Genomic DNA, 18881 nt, shown 5'->3' with positions numbered 1-18881 from the left:
TTATATTTGCCAGATGCAGCTTTCCCTGAGTTTACAGCTTATTGCATAGAGAAGCTGTAAGCATTGGTAAATGTTATGAGAATAAGGCCGGCTTCACACGGCCAAGAAAATTGTGCGAGATTTGTGCGTTGCGAATGGGGTCATAGACATGAGGGATTTTTTTTTTCCTGCATGGTACCGTGATGCGATGCTATGCGAGAAACAAATTGCGGCATGTTCTATCTGGCTGCACAATCTTGCATCGTAGCGCTGACCCCATTGAAAGCAATGGGAGAACTCCGCGATCCTCTGCCGCAGCTTTGACAGCCGCGCCGAAGGATCCCTGCATCCCCGAACTGATGTGAGGCTGTTTTCACATTAAAACGCCTTGCATCCGTGGGGCTTTTACATGCATGGTGAGGGCGATATCGGGCTATGATTGACGGACCGAAATCGGCATCGCCCATGTGAAGTTAGCCTCACATGCTTGTGTGTTTTGCGCTATAGCACTCTGACTAAGAGCTCTGACCTAGGAAACCACGCTTTATGAGGCAACCTCTGCAAGTGGTAAGCAATGTTTGTTTTCATGATAAATTACATGGCCAAAAGTAGTGGACACCTGATCATCAGTGTATGAACTTTTCCAAAACCATGAGTGTCAATATAGAGTTAGGCAACCTTTTGAGAGGATCACAGCCTCCTCCGAGAAGACTTTCCAAAAGATTTTAGAGTGTGTCTGTGGTCATTTGTGCCCATTCGTTCACAGTCAGCGCTTTAATAAATTTGGCATATTTTATTCCAATGCACTTTGGTTAAGACTGCCCATGATACAATGTCCCCCATAGGCCTCCTCTCCACGGCTGTTGTGGAATATCGCCAGCAATATTCTGCCGTGGGGGACGAGGGGAGAGCGCTGACAGGTTTCACCGTGGAGAATCGCTATTATTTCCCGCTCATGGACGCCGTAGCTGCGCTTTCCATTGCAACGCTATGGAAAGCTTCACATAGCATGATCGCTGGCGGATTCACACCTATAGACATGCAGCCTAAGTATTTATATCTTATGTTGATGGTGTCGAAACCAGACTAATGCATTTACTCCAGCACAATCAGCAAGTTGTCATGGATTACATAAAAATATAAACAAGACTGCGGTATTTGTCAAGTTACAGGAGTTCGATGGAAACTATTTTTTATGAAGCTGGTTCATATGCCGTGTCCGAGGGAGCAGAACGCTCGTCTAGTAACATGTGCTACACCGGAGAGGAATCCGAGCAGGGAATTAATATTAATGGATCACCTGAATGCCCCAATATGAATGAAACATGAGCTGTACAAGGTGACCCCTAAATAACTTTGAACATAGGAGAAAAACTGCATGACCAACAATAAAACATACACTGGATTGTATAGCAACACATTATTTTTGTCATTTTTCCTAAAAACAGATATGTTTATCCCTGATGAAACAAACATTCTAACCTTCTTTTGCAATTGTGGCGTTTATATCTAACTGCATACCCAGCTTCCATATGGCTCCATTCACAGCTGCCTTGCAGGCTGTCCAGTAAGGGCCTCCGGCACAGATCGGTCCCAAAATCCCAAGCAAAATATCAAACCATGCTGTGCTACTTCTTTTTTAAAGACACATTTATTGGGCATTCTCATACAATGTAATACAAACATGCAAAGGAAGAGATATGGGCAGTGTTTTGTAAATTTCAGTAATCAGAATTCTTGTACTCCTCCAGTCCTTTGTAATTACATATACCCTTTTATTTATTTCCCCCCCAAAACAGAACCCAAGATTCCCAACCTGGGAAATAGTAGTAACTAAAACATAAAAACAAAGGTTTTATCCCCGACACGACCGTCATCACAGCAAGCATTCAGTATCCCTGCGCACAGTGAGGCCTTAGTCAGACGGGCGTTTTTAGCCGCGATTTGCACATGCACATGCGTCCGGCGATTTTATAAAACCATTGCTTTGCAATGGCATCGGACACATGAGCGCTTTTTATGCGCTCGTCCGATAAATTATAGAACAAAAAATCGCAGATCGCACCTGTTCTCTTCTGTATATGCGCTCAATGGGGCCGGCGGCAGCAGCGCCGACCCCATTGAGAACATATAGAAGACAAATATTCTGTAACAGCTGTGGCAGAGAAGAACGATGTTTGCCCATTGAATTCAATGGAGCGGCAATACAGCCGCTCCATTAAAAGCAATGGGCTGCCGGCGTGCGCGGGGTGAATTGTCGGGAAGGGGTTAAATATATAAGCCCTTCCCTCCAATTCATCCTAAAATGTGTTAAAATAAAAAAAAATTGTATACTCACCTTTCCGCTGCAGCCGGAGTCCAGCCGCGGCCGCTGTCAGTTCTCCTGAACTGCTTCTTGGCACTATTCAGCCGGCGGGGGTTTAAAAACCCCGCCTGCTGAATGATCTGCCTCTGATTGGTCACAGCCCTGACCAATCAGAGGCTGAAAACACTCACACACCCATTCATGAATTCATGAATGGGTGAGTGACTGCTGCCTCTCAGCGCTGAGCCAATCAGGGGCAGGTCTGACTCACATCCATTCATGAATTCATGAATGGGTGTGAGTGAGGCATGCCTCTGATTGGCTCAGCGCTGAGCCAATCAGGGGGCAGGTCTGACTCACACCCCCTTCACACCCACTGCAGGACAGCCGTGCGGAGCTCCGGCTGCCGGCAGAAGGTGAGTATACAATTTTTTTTATTTTTACACATTTTAGGATGAATTGCAGGTAAGGGCTTATATATTTAAGCCCTTACCGACAATTCATCCCGGGCTCGCCCGCAGCGCATTGCTTTCAATGGAGACGGCTGTATTGCCGTCTCCATTGAATGCAATGCGCTGGACAGCTCCGGCCCGTTTCTAATGAAACGCGGCTAGGAGCAGATTTTCGGGCGATTTGCGGGCGACTTGCGCGCACCGGTCACGCGATTTGCGGATGCGCATCCGTCATGCGATCCGCAAATCTCCCGAAAAAATGCCCGTCTGACTAAGGCCTGAGGAGTAGAAAAAGAAAAACCTCCAAATTTCCCTTTAGACAAGAAGCTAGTCAGATACGCCTGATGCAGTATTAGGGCAGTCAACCCACCGGCCCATATCTTAGCTTCGGGTCATATATGTCAACTTCTATAGAGGAATGACCCCATTCACTTCACGCTGCCAAGCAGCCCTAGTAGGTTTTTTCGTATGGTTCCAGTTAAAGGGGTTGTCCCACGAAAGCAAGTGGGGTTATGCACTTCTGTATGGCCATATTAATGCACTTTGTAATATACATCGTGCATTAATTATGAGCCATACAGAAGTTATTCACTTATCTGTTCCGTTGCTAGCGTCCTCGTCTCCATGGTGCAGTCTAATTTCAGCGTCTAATCGCCCGATTAGACTCGCTTGCGCAGTCCGGTCTTCTCCCTGGTGAATGGGGCCGCTGGTGCCGGAGAGCTGGTCCTCGTAGCTCCGCCCCATCACGTGTGCCGATTCCAGCCAATCAGGAGGCTGGAATCGGCAATGGACCGCACAGAGCCCACGGTGCACCATGGGAGAAGACCCGCGGTGCATCGTGGGTGAAGATCCTGGCGGCCATCTTGCTAAGGTAAGGAAGAAGTCGCCGCAGTGCGGGGTACTAAACTTTTTTTTTTTAACACATGCATTGGGTTTGTCTCGCGCCGAACGGGGGGCCTATTGAAAAAAAAAAAAAAACGTTTCGGCGCGGGACAACCCCTTTAAGCAATATAACTTTTTTAGCATAAAAGAACAGCAATTTATATAAAGTGCATGTTACTGTATCAACCAGAATGTCCTCCACAAGGCCAAAGAGAAAAATTTTAGGATGCAGGATACGCGGGGCCCCTAGGTGCGCCTTCATAAACTCAAGGACATCTCTCCAATAGGTCTGTAAAACATTGCATTCCCAAACCCTCTGCATGATTGTGCCCGCACTCATCAAGCATCTTGGGCAGTATACATTGGGGATTAGGCCCATGGTACACAAACAGGTGGGAGTATGGTAGATTCTATGTAGGAACTCAACTTGGATCAACCCGTCTCTTGCACTGATTAAGGGCGGCCCTGAGCTGGACAAAAGGCTATCCCGGACGTCTGAGTCTAGGTCCAGTATGTCCAAGTTCCACTTTTCAAGAGCCCAACCCTTAGCACGGCAAGACCCCTTTTCAGTTGTCTATAAAAACAGAAGAGCAGCTTCAGAATGTTGGCCATCTGTGCTAGCTCCTTTGGTCGGGTCAGTGCGAGGGGTATGTTCAGACCTCTAAATTGGGCTCCGAGTGCATGACCGAGTTGGAAATATCTAAAAAGGGAGTTATTAGGAAGGCCCAATCGCATCTGTACCTGTGAGAAGGTACTTAGAATACCATTCTCAACCACATCCGAGAGGGTAGGTATGACGTCTCCAGAAGATAATGTCAGGTATTTCTTGCAAAAGCGGGAAGTTAGGATTTTTCCACAAGGGAGTATAAGGGGACCATTTTGCTGCCTTGTCCTGTATCAAGTGGAGGCTATACTCCAAACCTTAAAGGGGTTGTCTCGCGGCAGCAAGTGGGGTCATACACTTCTGTATGGCCATATTAACCCCTTGAGTGGCACGCCCGGAAAATTTCCGGGGACGAGCTCCACTGCTCATAGCAACATAGCCCGGAAGATTTCCGGGCTATGTATCACTATGGGAGCTGCAGAGCACAATGCTACAAGCTGTGACACTGTGCTCTGCCTGCACAGACCCACACAGAGCAGTGCAAGGGCTTTGAAAAACCAGCAGAAGATATTGCCGACATGTCGGCAATGTCCTGCTTTGTTTACAAGTTGCCATAGAGACCATCGGCTTGCTTGGTCTCTGTGGCAGGGAGAGCTGGTTGTTAGCTGTCAGAGGACAGCTAGGTACTAGCTCTTACAGCAGAGATCAGAGAAAACCTCCGATCTCTGCTGTGTTAACCCTTTACATGCTGCAGTCTATGTGACTGCAGCATGTAAAGGGTTGTCACTGCAGCATGTAAAGGGCTGTCACCATCGGACCCCCGGAATGTTATCAGGGGTCCTGATGGGTCCCTGTGGAAGTCCCCTATAGGGACAAAAAAAAATAAAAAAATAATAAAAATTAAAAAAAAAAGTACAAAAATTATTAAAAAAATAAAAAAAAACACTTGTCTCCCTTTACTTTGTAAAAAATCAAAAATACAATCACACATGTGGTATCCGTGTGCGTCGTAATGACCCAGAGAAGGAAGTTAATACATTATTTAACCCCTTAATGACATGGCCCCTTTTTTTCTTTTTTCCCCATTTATTTTTTTCCTCCCCCCTGTTTAAAAAATCACAACTTGTCCCGCAAAAAACAAGCCCTCATATGGCCATGTCAATGGAAAAATGAAAAAGTTATGGCTCTTGAGACGCAACTGCAAAACTAGTTGAAATTCAATGATTAGACCATTTTAAAAAACCTGCCCTGGTGGGCACGACAGGGTGATAGGAAACCTGCCACTCAAGGGGTTAATGCACTTTGTAATATACATCGTGCATTAATTATGAGCCATACAGAAGTTATTCACTTACCTGCTCCGTTGCTAGCGTCCCCGTCGCCATGGATCCGTCTAAATTCGCTGTCTTCTGGCGTTTTTAGACGCGCTTGCGCAGTCCGGTCTTCTGCCTGGTGAATGGGGCCGCTCGTGCCGGAGAGCTGGTCCCGCGTCGTCATCGTAGCTCCGCCCCATCACATGTGCCGATTCCAGCCAATCAGGAGGCTGGAATCGGCAATGGACCGCACAGAGCCCACAGTGCACCATGGGAGAAGACCCGCGGTGCATCGTGGGTGAAGATCCCGGCGGCCATCTTGGAGAAGGAAGAAAGAAGTCGTCGCAGAGCGGGGATTCGGGTAAGTAATATATATTTTTTTTTTTTAACCCATCCCTTGGGTTTGTCTCGCGCCGAACGGGGGGGCCTATTGAAAAAAAAAAAAACCCGTTTCGGCGCGAGACAACCCCTTTAAGGGTCACCCATATAGGTATAGGTAAGGTAGTTATGCATGAAGTAGGGCCCCCCAGCAATAATCCTCTCAAACTTTGTTCAGGACTTCCTATTCTGCGCTCAAACCCCACCACTAGGTTATAATTAGTAGAAGACAGCCACCACCCCGCACATACCAGCTAAATAGCCAGGTAGTAGTAGTGAAAGTAGGGGAGGGCTAGTCCCCCTCCCTCCACGGGCAGACAGAGAGTTTCTAGTTTAATTCTCGGGGTGGATCCTCACCACAGTATACGGAGGAGTATCTTTCAGAGAGCCGTAAAGAACTTTTTAGGGATAAAAATAGGTGTATTCTGGAATATATATAGAAATGTGGGTAATAACCTCATTTTGATTAAGTTTATATGACCTACTAGCGTCCATACTGTGCTATTTCATCTGGAAAAACGCCAGAGGGCACAACAGAAGGTGGACGGATAGTCAATGTTGTCTGTCTTTTGCCGTTTGGTTTCACCATAGAATGGATCATTTTTCTGCAGGGATTTAGTTTTTCTGCTGTCATGATGGAGAAGGAAAACAAGAACCCAAAAGCAGAGGTGAACACACTAACAAAAAAAGATTTCCCATGAAACTGTTCTGATATTCGGATGTAGCCCATGTTACCTACGGACCCTTCCTATGTGTTGCATCGCACGAAAATACTTTCTTCGCGTGGTGCAATGCAACATTAACAGTAGGAAATCCTACTGTTTGAGCCCTAAAATAAGCCCCATCTGCCTTTAGAAAAACCAAAACAATACATCACATAATTGGCGCAGTCTCCTCAAGACTCTACAATTTATACTTTAGAATATACAGCAGAATATTGAGGATGAGGATACATGCTGCCCCTACAGAAAGGGAACGTCATATAGGTAACGAAATAATGTAAATTATTCCGATGTGCAGGATTGGGAAATATTTCTTAATTATAGAGACTACTTTGTGGAATATTGTGTTGTGAACATGGCCCACCCATGTGACCAATTCTTCTTTCTTCTGGATGACTGTAATTGACCCTTACTGTAATTTTCACTACACAAATGCTTAGTACGTGTAAACTCCCCCACAGGCAGGTTCTTTAGAACACAAGCCAGGTGACTACTTTCCGCATGTAACAAAAGAATTCCCGGTAACCAGTTTTCTGTATAACTTGGTTGAAATTGTACCTGATTGAACATTGCCCGTAAGTAACAAATCAGGAAAAGCGTTATCTTCTGCTGACATATTATATGTAGAATGGAGATTCATATCATTGCTGTTCATGTGGGAGATGAAATGAAAAACGTTTGGCACTGTGTTAGCCAGTAGAGCAAAATGTGATTGCTCCCAGCAAGAGAAAACAAGTAATCTTGTAGATATGATACCTTTTAATGGCTAACAAACATACATGATAATTCTACTGCGAGCTTTCAAACCTATGCAAGGTTCTTCCTCAGGCTTATGGACATAAGCCTGAGGAAGAACCTGTGTAGGTTCGAAAGCTCACTATAACATGGTTAGTGAAATAGAGACTCCATCTTATGCGTAGCCATTTTCCTTCACCCTAGCTATCTTGTATGCCTTTTTTCATTATATTCATTTGTCCTCTTTCTTGACAACTTATTGATATTAAATAGTTACTCAAAAAGCCTTGAGTAATTCCAGAGCTACAAGAAGATAGCTATGTGGAATTTAAACTGGCCGGAGGGTCAAACTGACATGTTCCTAGCTGCTCAGATATGTTCCCAAACATTCTATGTAAACAATTTATTGTTTAGATTTACTGTACTTTTGAATTCTAAGAAGTTAATCACATATGATTGTTTCTGCACCCGCATTGCGTTTGCCTGGCATTTTAGATGTTAAATTCCTTATCTTGCATATTCATATTTTGTTTATGTTTCTTTGACCAATGGTAATAAATTAATTATAATAGATATGAATAATTGTAATTGAAGTATATCCCCCTATAAAACCTGTTGCCTGTCAATCAATAAACAGATTACTTTGGATCACATCCCTAGTTGTGTGGTTTGATGTTAATCTCCTGAGCTCAGCTTATCCTCTAAGAATTTGGCCCCTAAAAGCATATTGTATAGCAAATGTTGTTTGCACTAACAACATCATGTAATTTTGTTAGCCGTTAAGGCCCCCTGTCCATGGGCGTGATTCCACCAGCGGTAAATTGCAGGCGAATCATGCTGTCTGAAGCTTTCCATAGCGTTGCTATGGAAACCACCGGCCCCTGTCCACGAGCCAAGAATCATTACGATTCTCCACTGGAGGCTGGCAATTCGCAGCATGCTGCGAATTGCTGAGATTCTCTGTGGTCAGCCTGTCAGATAGGCTGACAGCGAAGATCTGTTTGTCGGCTCCTGCTCCCGGGTGGCGGCTCCCATGGCGGAGATTCGCCGTGGGATACCGCAACACCCGTGGACAGGCAACCTAAAAAGGTATCATCTCTACAAGATCACTTGGCTTCTCTTGCTGAGAACAATCACATTGTGGGAGATGAAATCCGGCATAGCAGACAGACAATTCCCCCCAAATAAATGAGGTTGTCTGTGTATCTGGCGTACCAGACAATGTCCCTCACATAGACAGCACCATCCACATATATGAAGAACCCCCTCTAACACTGCAACATACAGATTGACCAGAGAGGGCGAGAAAAAAAGAGTCCATAAGAATATGGAATAAGAAATTATTCTGTAACAAAAAAAGAAGTGACAGAAATAAGATATTCTTCTAACTCAACTGGTATAGTTATTTAAGTAATTTGTCAGAACAGATAATGCCCTGTCACGGAGTATTGACGTATATAATGCTGAAATATCAGAAGTAACCCACATACAATTATGCTGCCATGTTATGTTCTGCAAACTGTTAAGAACATCAAAGGAGTCCCTCATATATACAAGTAGCTTCTTTACTATGGGTTGCAGAAAACCATCCAACCACATGAATAATCTCTTGAGGAAAGGCTCCATGTTGGAAACTTTGGTCCTCAATAGAGAAGGGAACTGGGGCTTATGTAATTGCGGTAATGCATGAAAAATGGGAATAGATGGACATTGTACTAGAAGAAAATCCCTTTGTTTCCATATTATAAAACCCATATTCAGTCCCTCCTCAGTAGGACCTGAAGTTTAGATTGAACTCCGGGGGTGGGGTCTCCCCTTAAGCACCGATACATAGAGGTATCATTCAACATATTCTGAACCTGCAGTGTGTACAAGTCCTGATCCAGACTATCAATCGATCCCACTCTATCTGCAGGGCGGATAATAATGTTGTTGTCTTGTAACGCTTGTGTAGCTGATATAGATATTTATGTGGAATACAAGATGGCTTAATTTTGCTGGCAACTCCACATCAAAATTCACATTTAGACATGTAGATTTTGGTGCAGATTTCCGTGACGGCAAGTTCCACTGCTTCCTAGAACAAAGAAGAACAATGTGAATCTATATGAGAGGTCTATATAGAACAATGTAAATCTATATGAGAGGTCTATATAGAACAATGTAAATCTATATGAGAGGTCTATATAGAACAATGTAAATCTATATGAGAGGTCCCTAAAAGAGTTCACCCTGATACACTAGGGCACCCAGGTGATATGTGCAATCTCCTATCCATCTTAGGTTAAAATAATAGTAATTGGGTCTTTGCAGATGTTGAGTAAACAGCTTTTCAGCCATCCTCTTGTGTTTTGCACAGCCCCAGACCCTGAATTAGACATAAGAGTTTATTAGTTCCGCATGAATTGGTCATTTAAAGACAATCTATCATTAGCTTTGAGAGAGAACAGCATAAAGGTGAACAACCATTTTAGGACCAAGGGTCATTAGAACATTTTAGACTAATACATTCTAAAGTTGAACCATTTTTATTTCATAGTCCAGCAGTATTTTTTCTTTATCGTGGGACATTCAGGCTTTTCTTATATAAGATCAGAATGAAACCATTATCTTTTTAAATTCCTCAGTACTTTCCCCTAGTACATTGACGTAATTGGTATAACCATTAACATAGAACAATCCCCTAATTCTCCCAAGTATAAAGATACTAAATATGTGCATGTTATTTGATGACTGATGTAGACATTACTGCCCAAAACAAGATCTGTATTTTTTTAAATGTGTCCCTTCCCCGGTATCTATGGGGTATCTTTATGGAGTTGAAACGTTGCGTGTTTTAACCTTAATGAATGAAGGAGCATCAAACTTGATGCATTGATTTTAAACCACTCGGTGATGCTGCTCACCTTCATTTCTGTATATGTGACCTGGGGCTTTGGAGTCAGGTCCCTATCTGAGCTTGTGCATACTGATTGGCCTCGTGCCAGCAGTATTTATTTTGGGGTGCTGCTGCTCTGTGTATATATTTTCTGTCTCTCAATCTGTCTGTCTCTTTCTCTGGCCAACTGCAGACGAGCGGAAGCTGCCATAGGATTGCATTAGCGAAAGCAATCCTAGGCAGATGGCTGCGGTTTGGCCGCGCGAAATCTCGCGCGGCAAACAAACCGCAGCATGTTCTATTTCTGCGAGCCCCGCACAGAAACGTCACTCACCGGCCGCCGACTGCGGTCTGCGCATGCTGCCGACACATGAAAGATCTGGAGCTGCGGGGCGTGGGTGAGTACGCGCTGCTCTCTGCAGGCGCTCGGGTCAGGTCCCGCGGCAAGAAATCTCGCTGCCGGATCTGACCCGGCTGTCTGCAGGCGGCCTCTCTGTCTCTCTGTTTGTGTCTCTGTCTGTCTCTCTCTGTTTGTTTGTCTCTCTCTGTCTGCCTCTCTCTCTGTTTGCCTCTGTCTGTCTCTTTCGTTGTCTGTCTCTTTCATTGTCTGCCTCTGTCCCTTTCGTTGTCTGTCTGTCTCTCTCTGTATCCCTCTGTCTCCCTGTCTGTCTCTTTCGTTCTTTCTGTCTCTCTCTGTTTGTCTGTCCCTCTCTATCTATCTCTAGCTCTCTTTCTCTATCGCTCTCGTTCTGTCTGTCTATCGCTCTCGTTCTGTCTATCTCTCTCTCCATCTGTTTCTCTCTGACTCTCTATCGCTATCTCTCTCTATTTGTCTTTCTATCTCTCTCTGTCTATTGCTCTCTCTGTCTCTCTATCGCTATCTCTGTCTCTCTATCATTCTCTCTTTTTTTCTGTCTCTCTATTGCTATCTCTATTGCTCTCTTTCTATCGCTCTCTCTCTTTGTTTCTCTATCGCTCTCTCTCTGTTTCTCTATCACTCTCTCTGTCTGTTTCTCTATCGCTCTCTCTCTGTCTGTTTCTCTATCGCTCTCTCTGTCTCTCAATCGCTCTCTCTGTCTGTTTCTCTATCGCTCTTTCTCTCTGTCTGTTTCTCTATCACTCTCTGTCTGTTTCTCTATCGCTCTCTCTCTGTTTCTCTATCACTCTCTGTCTGTTTATCGCTCTCTCTCTGTTTCTCTATTGCTCTTTCTCTCTGTCTGTTTCTCTATCGCTCTCTCTCTCTCTTTGTTTCTCTATCGTTCTCTCTCTCTATTGCTCTCTCTGTCTGTTTCTCTATTGCTCTCTTTCTGTCCGTTTCTCTATTGCTCGCTCTCTGTCTCACTATCTATCTCTCCTCTGTCTATCGCTTTCTCTCTGTTTTTCTCTTTTTGTTTTCTCTCTGTCTCTATCGCTTTCACTCTGTCTATCGCTGTCTCTCTGTCTCTCTCTCGCTCCTTGTTGGACAGTGTATGATGCAGCTTAGCAGTGTATGCTGTGTTGCTTAGCAACGCTTCACTCATTACAGCGCATGCCTGAAGCACAACAGACTGAACATTGTAGCTTTCAACCCGCCTGACAGGTCCCTGAATGTATGAAGAAAAACTAGAAGCAGTATAAACCATTTATGTCTTCTCCTCAGTATCCCGCCTGTCTCTGACAACCGAGCACCCATTCTACTATCCTGGCTTCTACCTCTGTACTAGAGGTGTCAGATGGTTCCGGAAGCGGACAGATCTAAATGTAAGGAAGCTATCGGCACAGAAGATTGGTATTTGTACGGCGATCACGTCTGAACTGACATTCCATTCTTCGGTTTCCGATTAAGCGCATTCTGTAAGATTATTTCTTGTGAGTTTGAGAAACCTCCATTGTGCATGATGCGGGCACACTGTGGCATAAGAGAGGGGCATCTAATTTACCCAGAATCCATGCTAAATCTGTGCTTGGCCCGGAAGGTGAGGAGCTGTGGGAATTATTTTTATTTTTAATATTATGGTTAATCTTTTATAGTAGGGAAATAAATGATCGCTTTTATTGATGGGAACCAATCACTTACACTTGGCACCATGCGGAGCAAAAATAAGCTTGTCTGAAAGCAGCCTTAGTCTTTACATATATTCAGACTAAGGTTAGATGAAAACGGGTGTATTAAACGTTGGACGGCACCCAGACATCCCGCCCCGCGTGCTATCCGATGTGCTGAACACCACACATTGACACGTACTATTTTCATCCAAAAATTGGACAAGTATTGGACATGCTGCGATTCTTTTTTACTCGGACTGCCCTGTGCATACACCAATGAATGCATAGTATTTCCGTTTGATTTTTGGAGCTTGTGTGAGTGTACCCGAAATCTGTCCAAATATATTTTCCTATGACCATACTGACTTTTCTTCTCATTTTAATTAGTGGATTATTGTAATGACCCAATACAGAAATTCTCAGTCCACATAAATTCTACAATCCAGCGTGGACCCGTCCTCCCAGAGTAGCAGAAGATCCTCCAGTAGGCTCAGGATTAGGGATGACCGAGTATACTCGCTAAGGCACTACTCGCTTGAGAAATGTGCCTTAGCCGAGTATCTCCCTGCTCGTCCCGAAAGATTCGGGTGCCGCCGCGGGGCGGGGAGCTGCGGGGGAGAGCAGGGAGGAACGGAGGGGAGATCTCTCTCTTCCTCTCTCCCGCCCGCTCTGCCTAGCTCCCTGCCGCAACTCACCTGTCAGCTGCGGCGGCCCCCGAATCTTTAGGGACGAGCAGGGAGATACTCGGCTAAGGCACATTACTCGAGCGAGTAGTGCCTTAGCGAGTATACTCGCTCATCCCTACTCAGGATCTGACACAAAGATGTGCCAAAAGGTTCAACAAAAGAAAACACTTCTTGGGACTGACCTTGGAGACAGTCACTTGCTTCAGGGTCTTTGCCTTATGGAAAATTCAATTGTGTGGATGCCAGAAGTCGGTCCCCCACCAACATCAATATCTGTCCCCCGGATAAGTGTTATGTTCTGAGTGTGGGGAAGTAGCTATGCAGGGCAAATCTGTCTATTACTCTAGCCTGGGGTGGGGGCACAGAAGTTTGGGTAGTTTATAGGAAACAACTGTTAAGCTACTTTCACACAGCAGTATTTCCATCAGTATTTATAAGAAGTGGATCCAAAATACAGAAGAGATACAAATGTTTCCATTATAGTTTTTCTCTATTTTACACTTCTGGTTTTGGCTTAGGGACCTCTCACACGGGACGGAAGTGTCCACAGGCTGCAACATAATTGCAGATTTTGGTAATTAGTACGGCTTTTGTTGCATTTCTAACTGTGGAAGGCATTCTGCGTAACGTTTTGCGGAATTTTTTTGCGTTTTTTATGCAGACTTAATTGCGGAATTGTATCTCCTGCAAGACGTCCTTAATTCCGAAGCAGGAGGCTTTTGTGGTTTTGAAGTATAGATGTGTAGATTTTAACAGCTGCGGATAACATTGCGACGCAGAAATGTCCAGGCGGATGAATTCCATCCCGTGTGAAGAGTCCCTCATGGATACTGATGCATAAGGCTGGTTTCACACCTCCGCTCGGGGTTCTGCTTTCCCACTCCGTTTGGGGAGCAGGAAAGGGGAATGCATGAAGCCAAATGGCTCTAAACAGAACTGAACTGCGCCAAACAGACCCCAGGGACTATAATGGGGTCCGTTCAGTTTCTGCTCAGCTGCCTGGTTTTTCTTCCGGGATTTTGAGCCGGATCTGTAACAGAACCTCCGACCGGTGGTTCCAACGCAGATGTGAAACCAACCTAAGGCCGAATGCACACGTGCATACACAGCAGGGGCGTAACGATAGGGGATGCAGGGGATGCGGTTGCACCCGGGCCCAGGAGCCTTAGGGGGCCCATAAGGCCTCTCTTCTCCATATAGGGAGCCCAGTACTATGAATAAAGTATTATAGTTGGCGGCCCTGATACAGGTTTTGCATTGGGGCCCAGAGGCTTCAAGTTCCGCCCCTGATAAACGGATTACACCCATGCCCATGGCCGGCAACCCTGCGTACCTGTCAGCGTCTTTTTCTGTACTGCGGATGGTCCACTAAGCTCGCCGTCGGATATGCGCAGTACAATTATTTGGGGGAAACTCCTGCTTTTCCCACGGAATCTGCAGCCCGTTCGCAATGTCAATTGCGGACAGGCCGCGGATCGGACGACTTCCATTGACTTTAATGTAAGCCATCCATGCGAGAATCGCAGGAAAATAGAGCATGCTGCAATTTTTCATCCGCAAACGGAAACCACAGTTGTTTTCCGCTCATGTGCATGAAGAATCTTTTTTGCATTGCATGCTGTGGAGGGTTATTGCTGCAGAATCCGGAGGCAGACGCCCACTCCAGATTCTGCAGCAAACGTCCGCCTGTGTGCATTGGGCCTTACACATAATATTTACAGTGCCCGTGAATAGCGTGCCCGCCAAGATGGAAACACCCCTTTCACAGTCCTGCGTTTGCCCCTCATATCTAGTAATGCTCGTTTTATACCATTTCAAATATACAATGAATGCACATTTTCACCCAATCTTCCTGTAATTAGACAAGAAATTCCCCCGGCGGAATAGATTATCCCCACTTTTATGGCTCTCTCACACGGGCGGTTTTTGCAAGGCATTGGGTACTTGCTGCGTGCGCCAATCCCCATAGACTATCATGGCGTGTAATAGTGCATGCTGCAAACTTTTTTGCACCCGCATTTCTTGCAGGGTGTGAGATGCACAACTGAAAGTAAGTTAAAGATGGAGAGCGCCTAAGATGCAGTAAGATACGCTTCTGTGAGACCACAAGTTCCTCATGTAATAAGATACATGCATGATATTAATCAGCTTCATGGGGGTCTATGGAGATAGAAGGGATGGTATAATGTTATATACGTCCTCAGAGGACGCGGGTATGCAGTATCTGCGCTCACCTCGGGAGGGCTGTAGTTGTGCTGAGGTCCTGCGGTCAGACGTGGCGCTGCGCCATGCTTCAGAGGTCTCACACAGCCCGAGCCGGCTTGTCCCGTCCCAGCCGCGGCATTATCCCACACGTCTCCGTCCTCCCTCAGCCCGTCTCGCTGCTCATGCCTCTGTCCTTAGAGCCCAGCAGCAGCCATCCCCCCGCCTGTATACTGTATCACTACCTCCCGGCTGATATATCATTGATAACCCGCCACCTCCCTCATAACTCTCCGTCTCCTCCCCTCTCCTCCTCAGCACAGAGTCTCCATTCAGGGCTCAGCGAGAACAAGGCTTCTCTTATGTGCTGACAGAACAAACAGCAGTCTCACAAGGCAGTCTCTGGGGGTCTCAGTGTCACAGGGAGGGTGGCCTGGGCTTACAGGTGGGTGTCACTAATAGTGCCGGCTATTATATAGGGTACAGCCGGGCGGTGGCACCTACAGAGCAGATGGTAATACGCAGCGGGTTCAAGGTTTAGGAAAAGTAGCGTTTAATAGATTTAGTAGCTACGACAGAAGACGACAAGCGTCGCCCAATTAGTGGGGTCACTTATGCGTTCCGATTAATATCAGTAATTACCAGTTTTCACAGAAGGGGTACGCCAGGTTGTCTTTAACCGTATTCGCGACTACAATGCACACATCTAAGGTCCGTGCTGCGAGAAAAGATAGGACCTGACCCATCTTTGGTGCGAGCCTCGCAGGAGTTCCCATAGACTCCTATGGGAGCTGGATTACACGCACCTCTGATCGTGTGAATGGCCAATTTCACAGCTAATTAAGCGCGAGACTTAATAACTGGAAATCACCAGTTTATGTGATTTTTGCACGAGCGATATGCGATTTTTTTAGCACGGCTATTTGAGCGCTAAAACAGCGCCCGTGTGAACGCGGCCTTAAGCTATTTCTCTGTTATTCCTCCTGGTTATGTATGAATGAGGCCTCTTTTACACGGGCGACAGCAATAAAATTGCATGATTTTTTATCGCGAAGGTCAATAGGAGTTTTTAATGTTAAAATCGCATCGCATGAAAATCGTTTGATGCGATGCAATAAACAAAGAAGCTCCATAGGGAAACATGGGAGATGAAAAATAGCGCATCGCAGAAAGATAGGGCATGCCGCGATTTTTGTTCCCTTGCAACATAGCATCAGTGAAAACATCGCTGCTGGGAAGGAAACCATTGAAAAACATGGGTTTCACAAACATATGTTTAGTAGCGCTGTCGCATCGCCGGAAGATCACACGATTTTCTAGCCCGAGCGAAAGAGGCCTAGAGATCCATTTAGATGGAATGATTGTCGGTCCAGAAATTGTTTACATGAACTAGAATTGTTTAGTTTAAACATGAGCTAACAACTGAACGAGGCAAAATGGGGGACGGACTTTGCAGGTTCATCAGATTAAGAGTTCTTTCCCACAAGCATAGGCTTTTTTATGTGCGCCCGTTGGCGCCGTAAAAACATGTGAATGGGCGCACAAATCTAACGTTTGTGCGACTGTTCAGACAGCATGGGCCTGGCGCATATACGCCGAGGCCACAATGCCGTTGCCTCGCCTTCCCTCCCCCTTGCCGGCTCACCTGTTTGCAATTGGAGTGGGCGGGATGGGGCGGAGCTAAACACCCACCCCTCCCATTGCCTGCATCTAGCAATGGGAGGGGCGAAGCTTAGCTCAGCTTTGCCCCCTCCCATTGCAAACAGCCAGAGGGGAGGAGAGAGGAGGAGAGAAGGGTGAGGGATTTTAGCAGTCATGCTTCTGAACTCCCCCCCCACCTCTCTTCTTCTGTCGCTGTCATTGACTCCCATAGGAGTCTATGCAGCAGCCGATGTATTCTGGCCGAAAAGATAGTTCTAGGACTATCTTTGCTGCCTGGCGTAAAAGCGCCCGGCGCTATATTTGCGCTTTTACACCGCAGGAATACGCCTGTGTGATCTGCATCAGATCGTAGCGGCCGATACATGCTCGTGTGAATAAGCCCTTACTATAATATATATTTTATATTATTATTGTTTTCTGCCCGTATTCAGGCCATAGTCGCTCCGTGTAGAGGCACCTTTGCGCCAGTGCTAATTTTACTTCTATGTAATTATGCCCCATAGTTTTCAGAAAAAATGCTCTAGAATTGTTATTTCATGAATACAATTATTTTCTGAAACAGATATCTCCGAAGATCTGATGGGTCCTCTTATAACGGGAACACTGAGGGCGGTTTCAGGTGATCATATGCGCAAATATGCTCGCTGCAGGGCATCGTCTTTTCACAGCGAACAAGGCTGATTTACCCGCGTAACTGCATTGTACTGTACTTTTTTGCGCACGCATGCGTCAAACCTAACGCCCCGATTTATAAGACTAGCCTAATGAGGTCCAGATATGTTTCTATTGTTTTGCAGAGTGTTTCATGCGTCCCCTTGTGTATTGCGCACGCATTCGCACATAGACTTCTATTGGGCCCTTTGGTGCGCAAATACGCAGAAAGATAGAGCAGGTACTATTTATGAAGTCTGAAGTCGCCAAGGTGTGGCCTCCAATATATTTACTACAATTTATGACAGAAAGTAGCATAAATTATAGCACATAGCTGGTATAGATTTACATATCTGATGCACAGACATCCAAAGATGTGCTAAACTTATTAAGAAGTGGGGGATGGGACTTGTTATTTGTATAGTGCCAACGTATTCTGCAGCGCTTTCAGGTATTTTGTTTATTAAAGGGCTTGTCCCGCGAAACAAAGTGGGTCTATACACTTCTGTATGGCCATATTAATGCACTTTGTAATGTACATTGTGCATTAATTATGAGCCATACAGAAGTTATCAGAAATTTTTCACTTACCTGTTCCGTTGCTAGCGTCCTCGTTCCCATGGAGCCGTCTAATTTTCAGCGTCTAATCGCCAAATTAGACGCGCTTGCGCAGTCCGGGTCTTCTTCTTTTCTCAATGGGGCTCCGTGTAGCTCCGCCCCGTCACGTGCCGATTCCAGCCAATCAGGAGGCTGGAATCGGCAATGGACCGCACAGAAGCCCTGCGGTCCACCGAGGGAGAAGATCCCGGCGGCCATCTTCAGCAGGTAAGTAAGAAGTCACCGGAGCGCGGGGATTCAGGTAAGTGCTGTCCGGTGTTCTTGTTTAACCCCTGCATCGGGGTTGTCTCGCGCCGAACGGGGGGGCTGTTGAAAAAAAAAAAACCCGTTTCGGCGCGGGACAACCCCTTTAAGGCTCTTTTGAAATTGTACCTTTGCCTCGGCCCCTCCTACATCTCAGGTTTCTGACTTTTTTGCTGGAAACTGCCTTGAAATCTAAACCTAGATGCAACCATAGTCTTTAACCCCTTAAAGGGGTTGTCCCGCGAAAGCAAGTGGGGTTATACACTTCTGTATGGCCATATTAATGCACTTTGTAATATACATCGTGCATTAATTATGAGCCATACAAAAGTTATTCACTTACCTGTTCCGTTGCTAGCGTCCTCGTCTCCATAGTGCCGTCTAATTTCAGCGTCTAATCGCCCGATTAGACGCGCTTGCGCAGTCCGGTCTTCTCCCTGGTGAATGGGGCCGCTCGTGCCGGAGAGCTGGTTCTCGTAGCTCCGCCCCGTCACGTGTACCGATTCCAGCCAATCAGGAGGCTGGAATCGGCAATGGACCGCACAG

The 18881-nt window shown here is 45.8% G+C and overlaps 1 protein-coding gene across 1 annotated transcript in view; it reads right to left on the bottom strand.

Moving 5' to 3' along the window:
* GAL3ST1 (galactose-3-O-sulfotransferase 1) overlaps positions 1-15373 on the bottom strand; it is a 35685-nt gene extending 20312 nt beyond the window's left edge. Inside the window, exon 1 of the mRNA XM_066601959.1 lies at positions 15194-15373. The gene's annotated coding sequence lies outside the window, so the exon portion shown is untranslated. The remainder of the gene's footprint in view (positions 1-15193) is intronic.
* Between the last annotated feature and the right edge of the window lie 3508 nt (positions 15374-18881).

The sequence above is a fragment of the Eleutherodactylus coqui genome, chromosome 5 (assembly GCF_035609145.1).
Source record: "Eleutherodactylus coqui strain aEleCoq1 chromosome 5, aEleCoq1.hap1, whole genome shotgun sequence".
Lineage (NCBI taxonomy): Eukaryota > Metazoa > Chordata > Amphibia > Anura > Eleutherodactylidae > Eleutherodactylus > Eleutherodactylus coqui.
Note: the sequence above shows the minus strand (reverse complement) of the source record. Positions and strands in the feature narration are given on the sequence as shown.